The following is a 21,783-nucleotide window of genomic DNA, read 5'->3' as shown; positions in this document are numbered from 1 at the left end:
TGAATTTCTTACCAACAGAAACCATAGGAGATAATAAATGACTATTGTTTTTCAAGCCACTAAGTTGCATGCAGGGTGATTTTTAAAATGCAGTGACTAATATACTGGCTTTCAGTATCATATGTCCAAACTTTGAATACAGGGCATATCTACTGATCTACTGACTAATTTATCTTAAGGAAGTACTCAGACAAGTGCATATCTACTGATCTACTGACTAATTTATCTTAAGGAAGTACTCAGACAAGTGCACAAGTATTTATGTACTGGGAAATTGATTATAGTTTCCAATTTTTCACTCTTAGAAGCAAGATGTCAAAAAATTCAGAATTGTTTAAAAAATTATAATATATTCATATAATGGAATACTATTCAACCATTCAAAGTATGTAGTAAATCTGTATCTGATATGAGTTCAATTGATGTTATTAGGTAAAAAAATCAGATTTCAAAATATTTTACATATAGAATCCCATTCTCTTTTTTTTTTTTTTTGTCTCTTTTGTCTTTTTAGGGCTGCACCCAGGACATATGGAGGTTCCCAGGCTAGGGGTCAAATCAGAGTTGTAGTTGCTGGTTTATACCACAGCCACAGCCACGAGAGATCCAAGCTGCATCTATTACTTACACCACAGCTTACGGCAATGCCAGATCCTTAACCTGCTGAGAGAGGACAGGAATGGAACCTGTATCCTCATGGTTACTAGTGGAGTTCATTAACCCCTGAGCCATGACAGAAACTCCTAGAATCCCATTCTTTTAGTAATTTTTTCTCTTTAAGCATGAGTAGTGTTGAAAATTATGCATCAAAATTATAATGGCAGGTATTCTTTATCATCAAATAAAACAAGCTATTTCTATTTTAGAAATTATAAAGAAAAAATTCAAAGTACTTACGACATTATCTCCATAAATGCTCATAGGTGCCTTGAGATAGGCATTATTAGTACTTTTGTTTCTAGAGAGATGAGCTGCACACATATTTCGAAAAATTGCAAAATGCTGCCCTTGTCCTTCTACTCCTCCTCCATCTCCTTTCCCACTCCTGATCAAACTGGCAAGTACTCTTCTCACTCTTAATGTCTAAAGAGATGGGGAAAGTAATTTACTTGAATGAATGTCACAAATACTTCCCTGAAAATAAATGTCACTATTTTATTACACAGTGAAAAGACCCTGGATAATATCATTATGCATATTTTTATAAATGAGAAAAATGTCTCAGCAACTCTAACTGGCTTGTCCTTTATCAGTCAGACATTATTTGAAAAGAAATTAAATATGCCAACTCCAAAATTTAAGATTTTCACACCATGCTAGGAATCACTACAAAATGTTTCAAATTTCTACTGTACTATATTAGGCATTATATAAAGAGAACTATATGGTCATACTGCCCTAGACATTAGAGTCCATGTAAATTAACACTACTTTATTTAAACAGACAAATGAAGAAAAAAAATATATTACACACTGAATTTCATAAATAGATTATGATTGAAATGATATAGTAAAAAAATGAAGCTAAAAGTTAAAACTGTTCATTTTAAATCTTTTAATTATGAACCAAGAGAGTTAATTTATTTATAGGACTATATCTGTACTGTTGAATACATTCTACCTAACTTCCACAGTTTAAAAAATTTACCAGATAGGGCTTATTTCAAACAATAATATAGGACTTGTCCAAGGCATAATCATAAATTCAGTAAAATTTGTCTTCACACTCATTCATATTCCCTTTATCCTTCAGATTTCATTATCTAGACATATGGCTATGTGTCTATCTTCCCCACAGGAAATTCTGTCATTAAACTACTGTTAGTTAAAGTGCACTGTCTGGCAATTATATATCATTGGCCCAGAAGTAATAAAAATTTTTGACAATTACAGTTTTAAATTACTCTGTCTCATACAGTTTGATTTTTATCATGTTGCTTCAGGATACAGCATGTAAATAAGCCACTGAGATTTTTCATAGTATATCCTGGTAATATTTTGCAAAACATTTTCTACCTTTAACATAACTTACAGAGAAGTATGCCATTGATTAGGGAAATGTCAAAAAAGTTATCAGCTATAGCTCACATTCTATGTTGAGGAGGAAGCTGAAGCTCAGGATATTACCCAAGGAGCAAAAACTAAAGAAAGCATATTAGAGCCAGAGTTAAAAATCCAGTTTTCTATATCTTAGTCTACTTCTTTCCCTCCATGGCTCCATTTCTACTCTGTGGCAACACCACATGTGCCTAGTTGAACCAAAGAAAATGGATGACTACCTTTAGTCCTCCAGGATAGGTTGTCTGCTGTCTGCAGGATACTCAGAACACAGTGGTTGCTACATTCTGTCTAATTAACACGGCAGTTCTAAATGTGTACTATATAGGTTGCATCCAAAGCCATTGTTTAATTGAGTGTTTATGGCAATCTTCCTAAATCACTGCAAATTATTAAGCAGCATGTGGTACAAATGGGACCAGGAAGGCTCAGGTGTAATAAATGATTGTCCTTTAGAGAGTCATTTCTTCATAGTAGGAAAGAAATTCATTAGGGAAATAAAAGAAGCCTTGACTGTAGCAGTTAAGCATATTGGGGAACGAGACTATAAATCAACGATACTTTAAATTAAAAAATTAAAAGCAAAAAAATCATATTGAAAATTTTTTTACACATCAAATCCTTTGCATCTTGTCTGAATTCAAGCAGAAACCAAAGATCCATTTTCCCAAGTTACTAAAATCATGCAATTTCACTTAAAGTAGAATTGTTCTTTGACTTATTATTTATATTGTGGCAGGATACAGTCCTGCTCTTACTTGGAGAGGAATTACTTTCCACAAAGTATTTTAATTTTCTATCTGAAGCATATTTATTTCAGATCTGTATGCTTAAATAAAATACAAAAAAAGCAAACATAAGAAACTCAAACGAAGACTTTTATGATATAAAACAAAATATTGAAAATCCAGGTAATTCATTAACAGAAGACTTTTAAAAGTAAATATAGTATCAGGAATGTACTCTAGTTATTGCACCAAAAGTAATAGGTCAAGGACTAGAATATCCAGAATTTGTCTATTCTCTCCATAGTTACCCTGCAAGCCTCATGGCTTTAATAAAATTGATGATAGTCTCCTTTTCTTTCTTTTCCTTAAAACCCACATACATTGTGTCTGTCATCTTTCAGTTTGTGTACACAATTTTTGAAGCATGTTTTTCCTTTTCTCTACATATTAATTTGTTTCTTAAAACTTTTTCATGGGTAATAATTATAAATGGACATACCAAATTTCAAGCTGTTGCTATTCTATCATTTCAGCATTTTTCTATATTAGTGAATAAATTTCACTCAAAAGTATCCCTGTTAACATTTGTTGAGTAAAAAATGCTTTGGGGATATAGTACAATTTAAGGTAATCCCAAACTGGATAATAAAGTAAATTTCCATAAGAAGAAAAAAAGAGCAAACTTTCACATATTACAGGCCCAAATTTTTAAAAAAGTCTAACAGTTAACATTATGATAGGTATTCATTTTAGGCAAATGAATGTCAAGAATTTCATGTGGATTCCATTAATCAGATGTGCTATTACATCATTTGAATTGGAGTCCTTTATTTCTCCACTTTATAAATAATACCTCTTCAAGGACCTGGCTGTGGGTGAAAAGACGACACAGAATTTACATCACTCTGAAGAAACAGATGCAGAAAGTGGCATATGCCTGCAAGGCTCACTATTCATCACCCATACTTAATGCATTGGGCTACGAGAAAATAGCTTGCTCTGAAATGCACGAATCTCAATTTTTTTCCCTTAAAATATGGATTTTTTCTAAAAAGTCTTTTGGAATTAAAAAAACTAATTACAACACAAGTCTTGGAAAGACTTCTGAAAACAGGAGACTTAGTTTAGTACTTAATGTAAAACTGTGAAATAAATGTAAAGTGAAATATACCTCTTTTACAAATAGGGAATAAGTATTTGTCTAATCTTTACTGAACTCACTAATAAGGAAACCCATAGGATAATAACACTGGTTCAAAGAGTATTTGAGGACATGAGTATTAACAGCAAAAGAGGAAAGAAGGTAAGTCAAAATAAGATTGCTGGGTTAGACACAAAACAACATAATATTATACAGTCAATAAAACCATAACATTTGTGGTTAACTCTTCTGCCAGGAAGAATTCATTTGTATCTCTTCCAAATAAGAATCTATAAATTAATGTGAAACACAGAGTCTGAGCCTTAATCATTGATTAATAGTCAAATAAACAGAGCTCCATTTTGTCTTTTTCCAAATTTTTGATACTTCTTAACAGAAGTAATATTTAGGATAATAGTATTATGTGTCTGGCAGATCATGTTTATCAAAGGAAGTAGACCTACAATTCTACTTGGTTGAGTTATACATAGTAATAACCACTGAACCATTGATCTGTTTTAAGAAAAGAAACCAATGAAACCATTCCAAGGCAAATCAACCAAAGACATTCTACTTTCCAGTGTGAAGTAAAAGTTTGTTTATATTTCTCAGCAGGTAAGTCTTTCACCTCCTTGGTCAGGTTTATTTCTAGGTATTTAATTTTGGGGGGTGTGATTTTAAAAGGTATTGTTTTTTTATATTCCTTTTATAATATTTCATTAAACATTAATAAAGGAAATCAAAGAAGATTCAAAAAAATGGAAAGATATCTCATGCTCCTGGATTGGAAGAATTAATATCATTAAAATGGCCATACTACTCAAAATAATTTAAAGATTTAATGCAATTCCTATCAAATTGCCCATGACATTTTTTTCACAGAACTAGAACAAATGATCCAAAAATTTATATGGAACAATGAAAGACCCAGAGTTGCCAAAGCAATCCTGAGGAACAAAAACCAAGCAGGAGGCATAACCTTCCCAGACTTCAGACAATATCACAAAGCTACAGTAATCAAGACAGTGTGATATTGATTAAAAAAAAACATCTATATAGACCAAAGAAACAAAACAGAGAACACAGAAATAAACCCAGAAATAAACCCATAAACCTATGGTCAATTAATCTTTGACAAAGGAGGCAAGAATATAAAATGGGAAAAAGATAGTCTCTTCAGCAAGCGGTGCTGGGAAAACTGGACAGCTACATGTAAATCAATGAACCTAGAACACACCTTCACACCATACATAGAAGTAAACTCAAAATGGCTTAAAGACATAAATATGACACCATAAAACCCTTGAAAAGAACATAGGCAAAACATCCTCTGACATCAACTGTACAAATGTTTTCTTGGTCAGTCTTCCAAATCAGTAGAAATAAAACCAAAAATAAACCAATGGAACCTAACCAAACTTACAAGCTTTTGCACAGCAAAGGAAACCATTAAAAAGAAAAATGAAAAGAAAACCTATAGAATGGGAGAAAATAGTTGCGAATGATGCACCCGACAAGGGTTTAATCCCCCAAATATACAAACAACTCATAAGACTAAACAGCACAAAAAAACAAACAACCCAATCAAAAAATGGGCAGAAGACCTAAATAGACATTTCTCCAAAGAAGAAATATGTATGGCCAATAAGCACATGAAAAAATGCTCAATATCACTAGTTATTAGAGAAATGCAAATCAAAACTACATTGAGTTACCATCTCACACTGGTCAGAATGGCCATGATTAGTAAATCAATAAATAACAAATGCTGGAGAGGGTATAGAGAAAAGGGAACCCTCCTATGCTGTTGGTGGGAGTGTAAATTGGTACAATCACTATGGAAGACAGTATGGAGTTTCCTCAGAAAACTAAAAATAGAGCCACGGTATGATCTGGCAATCCCACTCCTGGACATCCATCCAGACAAACTTTTCATTGAAAAAGATACATGCACCCTTATATTCATAGCAGCACTATTCACAATAGCCAAGATGTGGAAAAAACATATGTCCATAGGCAAATGAATGGATTAAGAAGATGAGTTACATATATACAATGGAATACCACTCAGCCATAAAAAAGAACAAAATAATTGCAGCAATGTGGATGCAACTAGAGAGTCTCATACTAAGTGAAGTAAGTCAGAAAGAGAAAGAGACACATTCCATATGTTATCACTTATATGTGGAATCTAAAATATGGCACGAATAAGCCTATCTACAAAACAGAAACAGACTCATGGTCACGGAGAACAGATGTACTGTTGCCAATGTGGGTGGGAGGAGAGGATTGGGATGGACTGGGAGTTTGGGGTTAATAGATGCAAACTATTACATTTAGAATGGATATACAATGAAGTCCTGCCGTATAGCACAGGGAACTATATCCAGTCACTTGTGATAGAACATGATAGAAGGTAATATGAGAAAAAAATGTCTATGAATGTGTGACTGGGTCACTTTGCTGTACAGCAGAAATTGACAGAACATTGTAAATCAACTATAATAAAAAATTTTAAAGTATGTTCAAAGGGTCTAAGTCAAGAAAACCCTTATTATGTCCAGAAAACAGTGAGACGTTCAATGACTATGTCTAGAGTTTAGAGAAGTGCTTGTCTGCTTCTAGGAAGTCGGGCTACAACTGCAAAGGCCTTGCAGATCATAATAAGGAATGGGAACTCTTTCCTGAATGTAACAGGGAGCCAGCCTATGAGGGTTTGCAAAGCAGGAGTGATACCATCAGCCTAGTTTTAGGGAAGATTCGGATAAGTTCTTTCCACACACATATTTTATTGCCTTTTTTTTTTTTTTCTTTTTAGGGCTGCACCTGGGGCATATGGAAGTTCCCAGGCTAGGGGTCGAATCAGAGGCATAGCTGCCAGCCACAGCCACAGCCACAGCCACAGCAATGCCAGATCCGAGCCCCATCTGTGAACTACACCACAGTTCACGGCAACACCAGATCCTTAACCCAGTGAGCAAGGCCAGGGATCAAACCTGCATCGTAATGGATACTAGTCCGGTTCATTACTGCTGGGCTACAACGGGAACTCCTTTATTGCCCTTTTAAAATTTGTTCTCTTTCTAGCTGATCTGCAATGCTACTAACATAGTCTGAGTTGTACAGAATGTGGAGGTGTAGAAGACTGACTGGGAGAGAATGCAATAGGATCACTGCACATGGGCTAACTAGAGGCTTGATGTGGGTGAAGAGGACATTAAAAATATTCCTTCCCTGTCATTGTGAATCTGACCCTCCTTTACCGTTAACTATGACTATAATCATTAGGGGGGGTAGGTGGATGTAGGTGGTGAGAGAATATATTTTTATTGTCTAACGCATATACGATAGAATTTACCATTTTAAAATGTAACTTTCAGTAATATTTTTTCATATATTCACAAGATTATGTACCCATCACCACTACCTAATCCTAAAATATTTTCGTCTGTCCCAAACCCAACAGCAGTCATTTCCCTTTTCCCCCTCTAGCCCATGGCAACAGCTAAGTAATTTTATCTATCTGTAGATTTGCCTCTTCTGAATATTTCATATAAATGAATTCATATAATACGAGGCCTCTTAAGTCTGGTTTCCTTTGCTTAACATGATGTTTTCAAGGTTCATCTTGTCATGGCATGAGTCAGTGATATCATTCATTTTTGTGGCTGAAGAATATTCCATGGTGTAGCTATATCACATTTTCTTTATGAACTCATCAGTGATGAACATTTGGGTTGTTCCTACTATCTGGCTGTTATAATAAATTTGCTATGAACATTTGTGTACAATTTTTCTGTGGATATATATTTTCAATTTTCTTGAGCATAGGAATGAAATTGCTGGGTCAAGTTGTAACTTTATGTTTAACTGCCAAACTGTTTTCCAAAGTGGCTGCATCATTTTACATTCCTACCAGCACCATATGAAGGTTCCCATTTCTCCACATCCTTGCCACCACTATTTATTGGCCAACTTTTTGATTACTGCCACGCTTGTGGGTGTTAAGTGTTATTTTAGTTTTTGTTTGTAGTTGCCGGATGCCTAATGATGTTGGACATCTTTTCATGTACTTATTGGCCATTTGTATATCTCTTTGGAGAAATGGCTATAAAAATCCTTTTCCCTTTCTTCACTGTGTGGTTGTTAAAAAATACTATCATAGGAAGAGCTTCATATTCTGAATACTAGACTCTTATCAGATAGACTATTTGCAGATATTTTCCTCCCATTCTGTGCATTGTCTTTTTAAAAACGTGTGTGGGTATGACTGTTTTTTAAGAGCAGTTTTAAGTTCATAGTGAAATTGAGAGGAAGGCATAGGTTTTTCTCATCTGCTCCCTGCTCCCACACCTGTACACTCTTCCCCCACTACTACTAACATCCTCTGCCAGAGTGGTACGTTTGTCATAAGTGATGAACCTACACTGCCACATCATCATCACCCAAAGTCTATGGTTCATATTATGATTCAGTTTTGGGGTTGTACCTTCCACGGGTTTGGACAAATATGTAATGATATCTATCAATCATTGTAATATGCCGAAATGTTTCACTGCCCTAAGAATCTTCTGTGCTCTACTTATCCCTTTCCTTCTCCCCAATCCATGGCATCTACTAATCTTTTTCTTTGCTTTTTTCAGAATGTCATATAGTTGGAATCATACAATGCGTATGAATCATACAGTACATACGATTAACTTTCTTTCAAATTGACTTCTTTCACTTACTAATATGCACTTAAGCTTCCTCCCTGTCTTTCCATGGCTTAATAGTGCAATTTTCTTTAGTGTTGAATAATATTCCATTGTCTAATCCCACAATTTATTTACCCATTCCCTTACTAAAGGACATCTTGGTTGTTTATAATTTACAATTATGGGTAAAGCTGATATAAACATATGTTTACAAACAGTTTAAAGTTGATAGAAACAGAAACCAGGCTTTGGTATTGACATAAATTTTCAACTCCTTTGGGTAAATACCAAGGAATATAATTGCTGGATTGTTTAAGAGTATGTTAAGTTTTATAAGAAACCACCAAACTGTTTTCCAAAGTGGCTTTAATAGTTTGCGTTCTCAGCAGCAATGGACAAGGACTCTGGTTGATCCCAATCCTCACCCACATTTGATACTGCCAGTGTTTCAGATTTTCGACATTTTAATAGGTGCGTAATGGTATCCTACCATTGTTTTAAATTTCCATTTTTCTGAAGACATAAGATGTGGAGCATCTTTTCATTATGCTTATTTGCTATCTGTATATCTTCTTGGTGAAGTGTCTGTTAAAGTCTTTGACTCACTTTTAAATTAGATTTCTTGTTTTTTTAATTATTGAGTCATAAAAGTTCCTTGTGCATTTTGGATAATAGTCCTTTAATAAAAAATTATTTTGAAGTGGTGGGTGGGGTGGGAGGAGCCAAGTGGTCAAGTTTTGGGCATCTGCTCTTTTTCTCTGTTCTTCTGGCCCAGGATTCTGAATTCTTCATCAAGGTGCTTTGCTCCTTAGCTCTAACTGCCTTTGACTGCAGGTAGAAGGAGCCACCCACAGATTTACTGTTTACCTTAAATAGATGTTTGTAGTTCTTCTGGGTCTCCTTGGGGCTCAGTTTGGAGACACTGAGAATCTATTGTGACTCTAGGATACTGAGGCCAGAGAGGTTGGAAGCTTGTGTAGACAGGTGTCCAGTGAGTACCTGGGCATCACCTGCTGCCTGCCTCGCTGCAAACTCATGCCACAGGGCCCAAGCAAAGGCCCTGCCCAACCACGTACCCATCACAGTGATCTGGGCCAGGTACTTGGCCATGGCAGCTCCTCTGCCTCAAGGGCCCTGGCTCACCAGTGGCAGCCAGTGAATCAAAGTTGGAGGGAGACTGCCTCAAATATTCCATCTTTTGCAAATATTATCTCCCAGCCTGTGGTTTGTCTTCTTATTTTCTTAATGTTGTCTTTCACAAAACAGCAATTTTTAATTTTCAAGAGATTCAGCTTATCAATTATTTCTTTCATGGTATGTGCTTTGGTGCTGTTTCCAAAAAGTCATTGCCATACTCATTGCCTGTATTATCTTTTCAATTTCTTTCTCTCTCTCTCTCTCTCTCTCTCTTTTTTTTTTTTTTTTTTTTTTTTTTTGGTCTTTTTAGGGCCATACCCAGGCTAGGGGTTGAATCGGAGCTGTAGCTGGCCTACACCACAGCCACAGCAGTGCCAGATCTGAGTCGCTTACACCTACACCACAGCTCGTGGTAAACACCGGATCCTTAACCCACTGAGTGAGGCCAGGGATCGAACATGGGTCCTCATGGATGCTAGTCAGATTCGTTTCCACTGAGCCATGACAGGAACTCCTCTTTTCAATTTCTTGATAGTGTCCTTTGAAGCAGAAACACTTTCAACATTAAAATTCAATTTAGCTATATTTTCTGTGGTTTCTTGCTGTTTAGGGGTCATAGCTAAGAAAATATTGGCTTATACAAGGTCATAAAGAAATACACCTATGTTATCTTCTAAGAGGCCAATATTTTCAGCATTTATATTTATGTTTATGACTTATTTAGAGTTAATTTTCATATATGATCTGAAGAAGGAATCCAATGTCTTTTTTTTTTTCCTACTGGATATCAACTTGTTCCAGCACACTTTGTTAAAAGACTATCCTTTCTTCATTGAATTGTTATGGTATTCTTGTTAAAAACTGACCATAAATATAAGGCTTATCTCTAGACTTTCAATTCTATTCCATTGACCTATATGTATATACTTATTCCAGCCCTACACAGTCTAGATTAATTTCATTTTATAATAAATTTTACAATGGAGACATGTGAGGTCTCCCCTTGTGTTCTTCTTTTTAAAGACTGTTTCAACTATTCTCTATCTCTTGCCTTTTCATGTGAATTTCAGTACTATCTCATCAAGTTCTGCAAAAAAGTTGAAATTTGACAGGGTTTATATTAAACCTATAGATCAATCTGGGGAGTCTTCCAATCCATGAACATGGGAAATCTTTCCTTTTTGAGTCTTCTTTAATTTCTATTGATGATGTTCTGTAGTTTTTAGTGTTAGTTGTGTACTTTTTGTTATTTTTCTAAGTATTATATATATTTTTTTAAGTATTATATTTTTGATGCTATTTTAAGGGGAATTGTTTCCTCAATTTCCTTTTCAGATTGTTTACCCTTATAAACATATAATTGATTTTTATATCTTGATCATGTATCCTATAAGCTTGCTGAACTTGTTTATTTAATTTTTTTTTTAGTGGACTTAGTGTTTTATATATGCAAAATCATTTCATATGCTTTTTCCTTTCCAATCTGGACGGTTTTTCTTTTTTTTTTTAAAGTATTTGATATCTTCTCTTTTTTTAAAGTTATACTTGACATAAAATATTACATTAGTTTCAGGTGTACAAAATGATTCAATATATATATATTTTCTTTTTAAGCCTATACCTTTGGCATATCCAGTGTTGCTGTGTGATCTGATCCACATCTCTGGTGTGCAATACCACAGCTTGTGGGAATGCCAGATCTTTAAGACACTGAGTGAGGCCAGATATCAAACCCTTCTCAAGGACACAATGTTAGGTTCTTAAACTGCTAAACCACAACAGGAGCTATGATTCAATATTTTTAAACATTGTAAAATAATCGCCACAGTAAGTCCAGTTACCATCCATTGCCAAAGTTGTTACAATATTATTGACCCTATTCCCTATATATACATTATACCCCCGTGGCTTATTTATTTTTGTAGCTGGAAGTTTGTACCTTTTAATTACCTATTTTGTTTGTCCACATACCCCTATCCCCTCTGATGACCACCAGTTTGTTCTCTATGTATCCTATCTACGAGTCTATGAACTTGTTTCCATTTTATTTGTTTTTTAGATTCCACAAAGAGTGAAATCATATGGTATTTGTCTTATTCTGTCTGACTTATTTCATTTAGCATAAAGAAAGCTTTTTACTTTTCATTCTTGTCTGAAAAGAACCTCTAATACAATGTTTAATAGAAGTGATAAGAACAAACATCCTTATTTTGTTTCTGATCTTATTAAAGTTTTTAGTCTTTCACCATTAAGTATGATGTTAATTGTGGGGTTGTCTTTTTGTACACAGGTTTACCTTCTATTGGTATCTAAAAGTAGAGCATCCCTGTGAAATCTTTTGTAAGCTCAAATGAACACATCTTGCCAACAATGCACAAAATAAATAGAGATAAAGAACAGATGCTCACAGACACAATTCAAAACCATGGTGACTTGAGGCTGAGATGCTGAGTATAGTTCCTGGAGAAGGAGCTCGGCAGGGCCACTCTCCATGCTCTGGGTAGCTGCTGCCTCTTTAATGGCTTGCTGCAAAACAAATGCTAAATGGTATTTTTGGCTTTTTTGCTTCTTTTCATAAAAGCAAAAATCCTTACATATTTCTTTCAGTTAGTGAAAACAGATACTAATGTAGGTCTTTAGTAAAGGTAAAGTGTTGTAAAGCAAACTTTTGAAAATTGGGGAATACCTGTATGTGCTTTATCAGGTTGAAGAAATTCTAGATTTAGTTTCTTGGGTATTTTTATCAGAAAAGGATACTGGGTTTTGTCAATGCTTTTTCTGTGTCTATTGAGATGATCATGTGGTTCTGCTTTTTATTCTATTAATACGGCATATCACACTCATTTTCATGTGTTAAACTAACCTTACATTCTGGGATAAATCCCACTTTGACATGGTGTTTACTACTTTGTGTTAGTGGATTCAGTTTGATGGTACTGAAATGATTTTTGTTAATGATTTTTGAAGACATCTATAGAAAGACTATTGGTTTGTAGTTTTTTTGTGTGTGTTATCTTTGTCTAGTTTTGATATCATGGCAACACTGGTTCATACAATGAGTTTTGATGTATTTCTTCCTCTTTATTTTTGTGGAAGAACTTGAAATATATTGGTGTTAATTCCTCTTTAATGGTTTAGTAGCTCTTATTGGTGAAGTAATCTGGCCTTAGGCTTTTCTTTGTGAAATGTTTTTGATTACTAATTCCATTTCTTTACATGTTATAGTTATATTCACATTTCCTACATCTTTTTTACAACTGGAGAATACCAATATAGAGATAAAATTATTTAAAAAAGCACAGTAACTAAAATGAAAAAAATCACTAAAAGGGCTCAATAATAGATTTAAGAAGGCAGAAGAATAAGTGAACTTGAAGATAGGTCAGTTAAAATTATGCCACCTGATGAATAGAGGAAAAAAAAGGAACATAATCCCAGAGACCTATAAAATATCATTAAGCATATTAATAAACGCCTAAAGTAAATCTAAGCAAAAGAGAAAAAAAAAGGAAGAAAAAATATTTGAAGAAAAAAATTACTGAAACCTACACAAAACTAATGAAAAAAATCTATCTATACATCCAAGGAGCTTAAACTCCAAGCAGGATAAAATTAAGGACAACCACATCTCAATACATCATATTTTTTGAAAGACAAAAAGAAATAGGGATTCTTTAAGGCAGCAAGGGAGATCCAATTCATCTCAGATAATGAAGCCTCAATATGATTAACAGCTGATTTCTATCAGGAACCATGAAAGCAAGAAACTGAAGGATGACATATTCAAAATGTTGAAAGAAAAAAAATGCCAGCTGAGAATCCTATATCCAGTAAAATGATTCTCAGAACAAGACATCGCTCCCATACTTTTCCTTTATTCTTTACACAGAGTTTCTTTTTGTTATTTGAACATATTTTAAATAGATGATTTGAGTAGAAATCTTTATTGAATCAGTCCAATATCTGAGCTTCCTAAAGGACATTTTCTGTTGACTTCTTTTTGTCACGTTATAGACCAAATTTCTTATTTCCTTGTATGTATCATAACTTTTTGGTCAAAGCTTGACATTTCAAATAATATAATGTGGAAAGTCGGAAATTCCTCCTCCTCAAGGTTTGTTGCTATTGATGTTTTGTGACTTTTCTGATGAATTCCATAAAGTCTGTATTCTTTGTCAGTTTTGGCCATGGAAATCTCTGCTCAGTTAGGTTAGTTGTCAGTTAATAATTAGAAAGAGATTTTTGGCAAAGGGCTCTGTATGCATGTTGGGATATGCCTTTATCACTGAACCAGACAGTTGAGAACTCTGCCCTAACCTTCATTTCCAGCTTGTGCAGAACCTTAATGTTAGCCAAGAGTGAGAACTTAGGGCCTTTTGGACTCTTTCCTGAGAATACATGTGGCCCTGGTCATGTGCACAGCTTTCTAGAATACCAAGAATATCCTTCAGCCTACCAAAGTCCCTATGGAGATTTCATTTTCCTTTTTTAAGCTTTTTGATTAGCCTATTGTTTGCTCCAGCTGTTATCCATGATTCAGGTAACCACAATGTCAACAATTTCCTATACTTGGTTTCTACAAACGTCCCAGAAGAAAAACATTTCACACTGGAGGATCTCTGAATAAGGTCAAATACATATAACCTTTCATGAAAAGTGTTCTTGAGAACCACTAAACAAGTCAAATAATGCCAATTCTCTGGGAACGGAATTTTGAAGGAGCTCTACATTCTTCTGCTTCCAATGGCTTACAGACCCCTGATTTTCACTATGATGATGGGCTATTACATTTCAAGGCTACCATTAAGCTGGGAAGTGGGGATGAGAATAGGGTAAGTTAAAATGACACAAAACTCACTGTTCTTACAATGATTCAGCCATCTTTCTTGAACAAACACTTCCTAAATTGCTGAAATCGTTTAGTTAATATCCAAGAATCCTTTAGCTTAAAAAACACTGGAGTTCCCATTGTGGGACAGTAGAAAAAAACCTGATGAGGTATCTATGAGGATACAGGTTTGACCCCTGGCCTTGCTAAGCAGGTCAGGGATTCAGTGCTTCCATGAGCTGTGGTGTAGGTCACAGAGGCAGCTTGGATCCCAAATTGCTGTGGCTGTGGCTGGCAGCTGTAGCTCTGATTTGACCCCTAGCCTGGGTGAGGCCCTAAAAAGCAAAAAAAAAAAAAAGTTTTGAAAAATGTGATTCTAATGTATATATTTGGCCAATTTTCTCTTTGCTTTTATGAAGGAGAAAATTTTCAGAAGTTCTTACTCTGTCAATCTTGCTGATGTCACTTTTGAGGGTTAAGAGATGAGCAAGAAGAGGTAAGAGATAAAGAAAGGTACAGGAAGAGAAAAATATATGGAAAACTAAACTGGAAACTTCCAAGCCACTTGTAGTTGCATGAATGTCACTTCCTCACACAAAATAAATTATAAGTGCTTCTTAATCCTACTAGCAGAACTTCAAGGCCTGACCAATCTTGCTGTATGTTAAGCTTACAGCCTTACTGTTCTCTGTTTCTCAAAGTGAGGCCACCATTCTATTTAGGCAAGCCTCCTTCCCATGTCTCTATGTCCCTTATCCTACCTCCTACCTATGCCTATGCTGCAGCATATTGCTTCAGTCCCAGGCTCAGGTTGTACTACCATTCTGGTGCCACCACTGTTCTCAAGTAGGAGGAACATATGGGCCTGTGGGATTACCCACGAAAGGGCCAAAGCAGGGACAAGTTATTTTCTGCTCACATTTGGGTTGCTGATTTCCAGCCCAAAGATTATTTTTTTTCCTCTGTAGGGACAGAATAACAGTTTTCTCCAGTTTGTTCAGACTACATAGAGAAAGAGTGAGCATTAGAAACAAAGTCAGAAAAAACAAGTAGAGCAAAGCTAATCCAGCCCTGATGCCACACTGCTCACTGGACGCAATGACAAGAGAAAGTTGTGACCAGTGACATAACTGTGTTGGGTCTAGTGGGAAGGCACCTGGGCTGAAAGATTTTAGATCCTGTGTATAGGACAAGAAGCCAATGAGAAAGGGCATATTAAAGAAGTGAAAGAAAAGACAGATTTGAAGAAAAAGGAGCAAAATTAAAATGATTTGGTAGTTTCCATATCATTCTTACATCTGAGCCTGGTGTCAGATGCAAACCAAAAGACCTCTTTTAGTTGTCTAATTCATATGGGAATTCGTTACAGTAAACTGTTCAAGTAGATAGTTTTACAAAACAGTATGTACTAACCCATGCCATTTGGGCTAATTAGGAGGTTTCCAAAGTCCTTAATTGAAAAAAGAAATTATCCACTTTATAGTAAAGCAAAGATATCAAAACCTAAATGTCTTCAACTGGCCCTTTGCTATAATTTTGCTACCCAATCAACAATTCTCATTCTGCTGGGCCTACCTGGAAATGGTCTTTCTACATTCTATTAAATTGATCCTCAATTTTAATCATTTAGATATTAGGGAAACCGTATTTAAATTGGTAAAGGGATTACATTTAAATCCCTTGGGGCAGGGATTGTTTCTACTTCTTTTGAAAGGTGGGGAAGTATTCAATTAATATCTAAAAGGAAATTCCTCTTATTTCATTGCAGACATTTATATGTATACAATTTGAATTTATGGTAAGAAAATGCTAATCACTCATTTAGTGCTTTAACTCAAAGATTATATAGATAAGGCTGTCTTTAAAAAATACTAAAAAATATTAAACAGCAAGATAAATGGAAACAAATTTCTGATATTAAACTTTTATGGAAAAGTGCAAAAATCTGAAAACTTAATTATCAATGAAAATGAAATACATTTTCATAAACTCATGACAGATTGTTTATTAAGGAGCTAAAATCTAGCAGTTTCTAAAAATAATAGGATAAAGGTTTATCTGAAGAAGTCCATGTGTTGTGGTGTGGTATTAGACCTTATTTTCCACAAAGGAGGCAAAATATTCATAAATGCATTTTTTTTTCACTTGAAAAATAAAAATTGTTGGAGGCAATATGTTAATTTAATTACATTTTTTTCTTATTTCTGACTAATCTTGCATACTCAAAAAGGGAAACAATTGGGATTACTCTTTATGCTAAATTGATAATAACTTTAAATAAATCATTGGTATTATTTAAACATGGGTTTTAATCCCTTTATTGAAAAAGACGTTAAAACAGATCTTTACTCATCTAATGACAGGAAACTAATTATGGTGGGTCACAGTATTGCATTCATTTAGAAAATAGTATAAACACAATCAACTAGGAAAGTTATTTTTGAGAAAATGTCTTGGGGGTATTAATAATTTTTTTGACTATCATAAATAATATAAGCCACTCCTAAATGCAAATTCTTACTGAATTTGGTGCAATTGTTCAAGGTTTTTCCAAAACTGAAATAGGCAGTGTCTCTCTTAACTCCTGAAAAAATTCACAAATAGCTGGAAATTAGGTTGGAATGCAACATGAGCAAGTAAAGAAGATTTTAAAAAGAAATTATTTTGTGTAGAAAACGTTATTTTCTGCATGATTAATAGCTCTAAGTATATCTGCTACATATTCAAAGTGAGTGGAAAGGCAAATGATTCCTCAGAGAGCACCCAGCCCAAACACCATTAGATTTTGTTTGACCATATAACATCTCTAAAGGCAGTTCCAAGCTCAATGCACAACTGCCTGTGGAGCGCACCAAAAGGCCAGATGTTGCTACAATATTCCAAGGCTTGGCATCTGAGTCTTGGCAAGCCCCAGAAATAGCCTTGGGTCTTATGCCTATTGCTAAAATAGGACATGAAAGAAAGTTACACAGTACAGAGTCAATGATTCTGAAGAGATATACAGGAATGAAAAGTAATTCAAAGTAACAGTAGCTTTTAGTAAATTTTTGGTGTGTATATACTAACTAAATATACTGGGAAAATGTCACAATAGCTTCAGGGCTTGGAATAATCATTTTTCGTTGACTTTAGGCATGTTCTAAGTTGACTGTACCAATCAATTAAATGATATTCCAGTAACTGAGAGTGCCTGACACCTTTCACATGAATAACAACACAAGGAGGGCAGCCATAGTCTTACTCTCAGATTTCATGTAGTTATAGTTGAACTATTTATCCCATTTCTACAAAACTTAAGGTTTGACATTAGAAATCATAATATACCTTTTAGAATGGAAAAATGAATTATTTTATAGATCTGAGTCTGTAAAGGTATTGTTCTTGGAGCTACAAATTTTAGATTTATAGGTAGATTCTGAGAAATAGCATGGTAATAACAAGAACTTTGAAGATTCATGTCTTTAACTCAGTAATTCTACTTCTTAAAAATCTGTCCAAATAAATTAATTAGATATGGACAAAGATTTATTTGTAAAGATGTTTATTGTGAAAATAAATAACCAAATACTGATACAAATATGCAATCAAAGGGGATGTGACATACCATAGAGTATTATGCAGCATTAAAATCATTTTTGACGGTTTGACATAGAGTACTGCTCATGATATATTAAAGGCAGGAGACAAAATTATATAAAGAGAACTCCAATGTGAAAATTTAAAAACAAAATCAGATGTAAAATGACTCAAGAGTAGAAAAAATATATAAAAATATTAGCATTGTTATATCTGAATGGTGGATTGTGGGTATTTTAAAATTTCATCTTCATTAGTTAGCATTGTTAATATAATTTATAAAGACCATATAATAAACACTTTAAAATAGGTAAGTATGAATTGAAACAATGTGTGTGATTATTATACCAGCACAATGCACACGGTTTGAAAAGGCTGAACATTGACCACAACCATTATGGAAAACATAGCGAGGTTCCTCAGAAAACTAAATATGGAACTATCATATGATCCAACAATCTCACTCTTGGGTATATAACCAGACAGAACTTTCATTCAAAAAGGTACATGTACCCCTACGTTCATTGCAGCACTATTTACAATAGCCAAGACATGGAAACAAACCAAATGTCCATTGACAGATGAATGGATTAAGATGATGTGGTCCATATATATAATGGAATACTATTCAGCCATAAAAAAGAATAAAATACCATTTGCAGCAACATGGATGCAAAGGAGAATATCACACTAAGTAAGAAAGAGAAAGACAAATACCATATGATATCACTTATATGTGGAATCCAAAATAGGGCACAAATGATACTGTCTACAAAACAGAAACAGAGTCTCAGACATGGAAAACAGATTTGTGTTTGCTAGAGGGAAGGAGGAGAAAGTAGAATGTATGAGGAGTATGGGGTTAGTAGATGCAAACTATTACATTTATAATGGACAAGCAATGAGGTCTTACTACAGCACAGGAACTATATCCAGTCTTTTGGGGTAGAACGTAATGGAAGACAGTATAAGAAAAAGAATGTATATAAATATATATGTAAGATGGGGTCACTATGTTGCATAGCAGAAATTGACACAACCATGTAAATCAACTATCCTCTAATAAAAAATAAAAATAAAAAACAAAAGGAAAAAGCTAAAAGGCATAAGTAAATAGTACTTAAAAAAAAAAAACAAAACCCAAAACAACAAAAACAAGCAAAAAATCCTCTACAGATAAAACTTTCTTTGAACAGGAAGCACTGCAAATTCTCTAGCTTCTCTTGGGAATTTCATCCAATTGTGGGGCTTTCTGCTTCTTTACTGGGGCCATGGCAATAAATTCAAAGAGGAATCTTGAAGCTATTTATTATTATTATTTTTATTTATTTATTTTGCTTTTTAGGGCTGCACCTGCGGGATATGGAAGTTCCCAGGCTAGGAGTCAGATCTGAGCTACAGCTGCCAGCCTGCACCACAGCCACAGCAACGCCAGATCCGAGCCACGTCTGCTACCTACACTGCAGCTCATGGCAATGCCAGATCCCCAACTCACTGAACGAGACCAGGGATCCAGCCCACATCCTCATGGATACTAGTTGGATTCATTACTGCCGTGCCACAATGGGAACTCCTGGAATCTTGATACTATTGCTCTGGTACAAAGCTACATGTGAAAAGGAAAATAAAAATTGATTTTTAAACTAAAATACCATTCCAGGAGTATAGTTAAGAGTGCTGCATTGAGAAAAAATTTTAAAATAGGAAACAATTTTTTGGTGATAAGTGACCCCCTGATAAAATTGGTTTATTTCAATTTATTCCAAATGTTAAATCACTTATAGTTTCCTTCCCAACATATATACCCAGACCTATTTCTTCTATACTTAACACTGAAAATCAGAGTATTCTTACTAGGTTTCTGCTTTTTCATTAGAGATTTTCAGTTGTCTTTATTTTGTACTAGCTACTTATCTCTAGTACCTCTTAAGAATATCTATCATTATATCAATGAATCAGATCATATACATATATATATATATCCAAACACATTTAAATTTGAATACTTTAAGTATTTAATACCAACATCCATATGTTTTCATACAAATTTCATGTTTAACCACAAACATAAAGCTCTTCTGCTTCTAATGCCCTCCCAGCAGCTGGCTTAGTATTTCACTTACTTGGGGTTTAATTTTCACTAAACAGATTTTTTTAAAAAACCCAAATGAAGTCATTGTACTCTCTGTTAGATGCTCATTTAGCAATGTGCCTGAGAGGTGAGACTGACTTTCAACAGTGGCATCAAGAGAAAAATGCACAAATCAGGTTCTCCCTCTTTCTCAGGATGGTGGTGTGAGCTCAGCTGGGCCCCACAGTCCTCAGTCCAGCCCTCAGCAGAAGCAGTGAATTCAGCCATAACTACAGCAGAACCTGATCATTCTCCTGATGAAATTACACTGATCTAATTTGCACGCTGTGAAGACATTTGGCACTGGCTGGATCTGAGCCTTGACATCTTCATTGGAACTAAAAGTACACTAAGAACTGACATTACATTTCACATTCTCTTCTGCCAGGTTGCAGCATTTCATCCTCTTTAAAGGCATTATTTCAAGAACATTTAATTTGGCTTTGATATGCCTGCCATTTTGCTGGGTGGAACATACTGTGCCAGAAAAGCTCAGCTGTAATAAAGTTTGGCACCAACAGCCCACCATATACCTGCACCATCCTGTGCAATTTAATTGGCATTCAGTGGGTTGATAAATGGATTGGCTTAATGAGACAATATACTTGACATATGCAGGTCTCTCCTGAGGAATAGGATTCATTTTTTCACTTCACACATCAACATGTTACAGATACCAACACAGTCACCTCTAGCAATTGTACTGTAGCCAATGGATGCCATCCACTGGACTGACCAATAGCACTGTCACCTTCCAACCATCTCACTCCTTTCTCCCTTAGCAGCAAGCAAACTATGGCTTTTAAATTTTATTGTCTTTTGTATTTTCCCAGACACAAGGAAGAAGATAGTCCCCATGATTTATTTACATAAGTCTGTATTTTCCAGGAGATCAAACAGCCTTGTGATCTAAACAGATCAGTTTTATCAGCTGTAAAACCATGACAATCCTATAAATACAAGTAATAATGAATTCTGGGTATAACTACTGACACAGTTAATCATGTACAGGGGCAAGTGCTATCTTCAGAAATACTGGTTTCAAGAGTAAATTAATCAAAATAACAAAGAGACACCATTTTTCACTATTCAGATTTGCCAAGATTAAAAAGAACCATGATGTTTCATGTTGGCAGAGGAGCAGGAAACAAGTGCCTCTCGCTCTGCTGGTGGGATTCTAAATTCATACAACTTTTTTGGAAGGCAAATGGCAGTATGCATCAAAGGCCTGAAAAATGGGCATAGCCTTTTGCTAAGCATTTCTATTTCTGAAAATATATCCCAAGGAAATAAAGATATACATTAAGATGAATATTCAACAATGATCATCCCATGGACTATACTAAGAAAAAAATGTAAAACAATCCAGATGTCTAAAGCAAAGGAGATTGCCTAAATAAAATACAGAATGCCTATATGCCAGAACACTTTACAGGCATTAAAATGATGTAGTAGAAATAATTGTTCTAGAAAAAAGTACTTGATGC

The 21,783-nt window shown here is 34.8% G+C and overlaps 1 long non-coding RNA gene and 1 pseudogene across 2 annotated transcripts in view; both read right to left on the bottom strand.

Moving 5' to 3' along the window:
• The window catches only part of LOC110257027, a 284,942-nt gene continuing 263,825 nt past the window's right edge, over positions 667-21,783 (bottom strand). The window contains exon 4 of one of the 2 annotated variants that reach the window (XR_002339181.1): positions 667-1,083. This is a non-coding gene — a long non-coding RNA (uncharacterized LOC110257027). Of the gene's footprint in view, positions 1,084-11,332; positions 12,288-21,783 lie in introns of those variants that run through there. The other variant, XR_002339182.1, reaches the window with a different exon arrangement.
• Positions 6,932-10,022, bottom strand: LOC110257025 (annotated as a pseudogene).

The sequence above is a fragment of the Sus scrofa genome, chromosome 15, assembly GCF_000003025.6.
Source record: "Sus scrofa isolate TJ Tabasco breed Duroc chromosome 15, Sscrofa11.1, whole genome shotgun sequence".
NCBI classification, from domain to species: Eukaryota; Metazoa; Chordata; class Mammalia; order Artiodactyla; family Suidae; genus Sus; species Sus scrofa.
The sequence above is the reverse complement of the archived record's forward strand: the minus strand, read 5'-3'. Positions and strand labels throughout refer to the sequence as shown.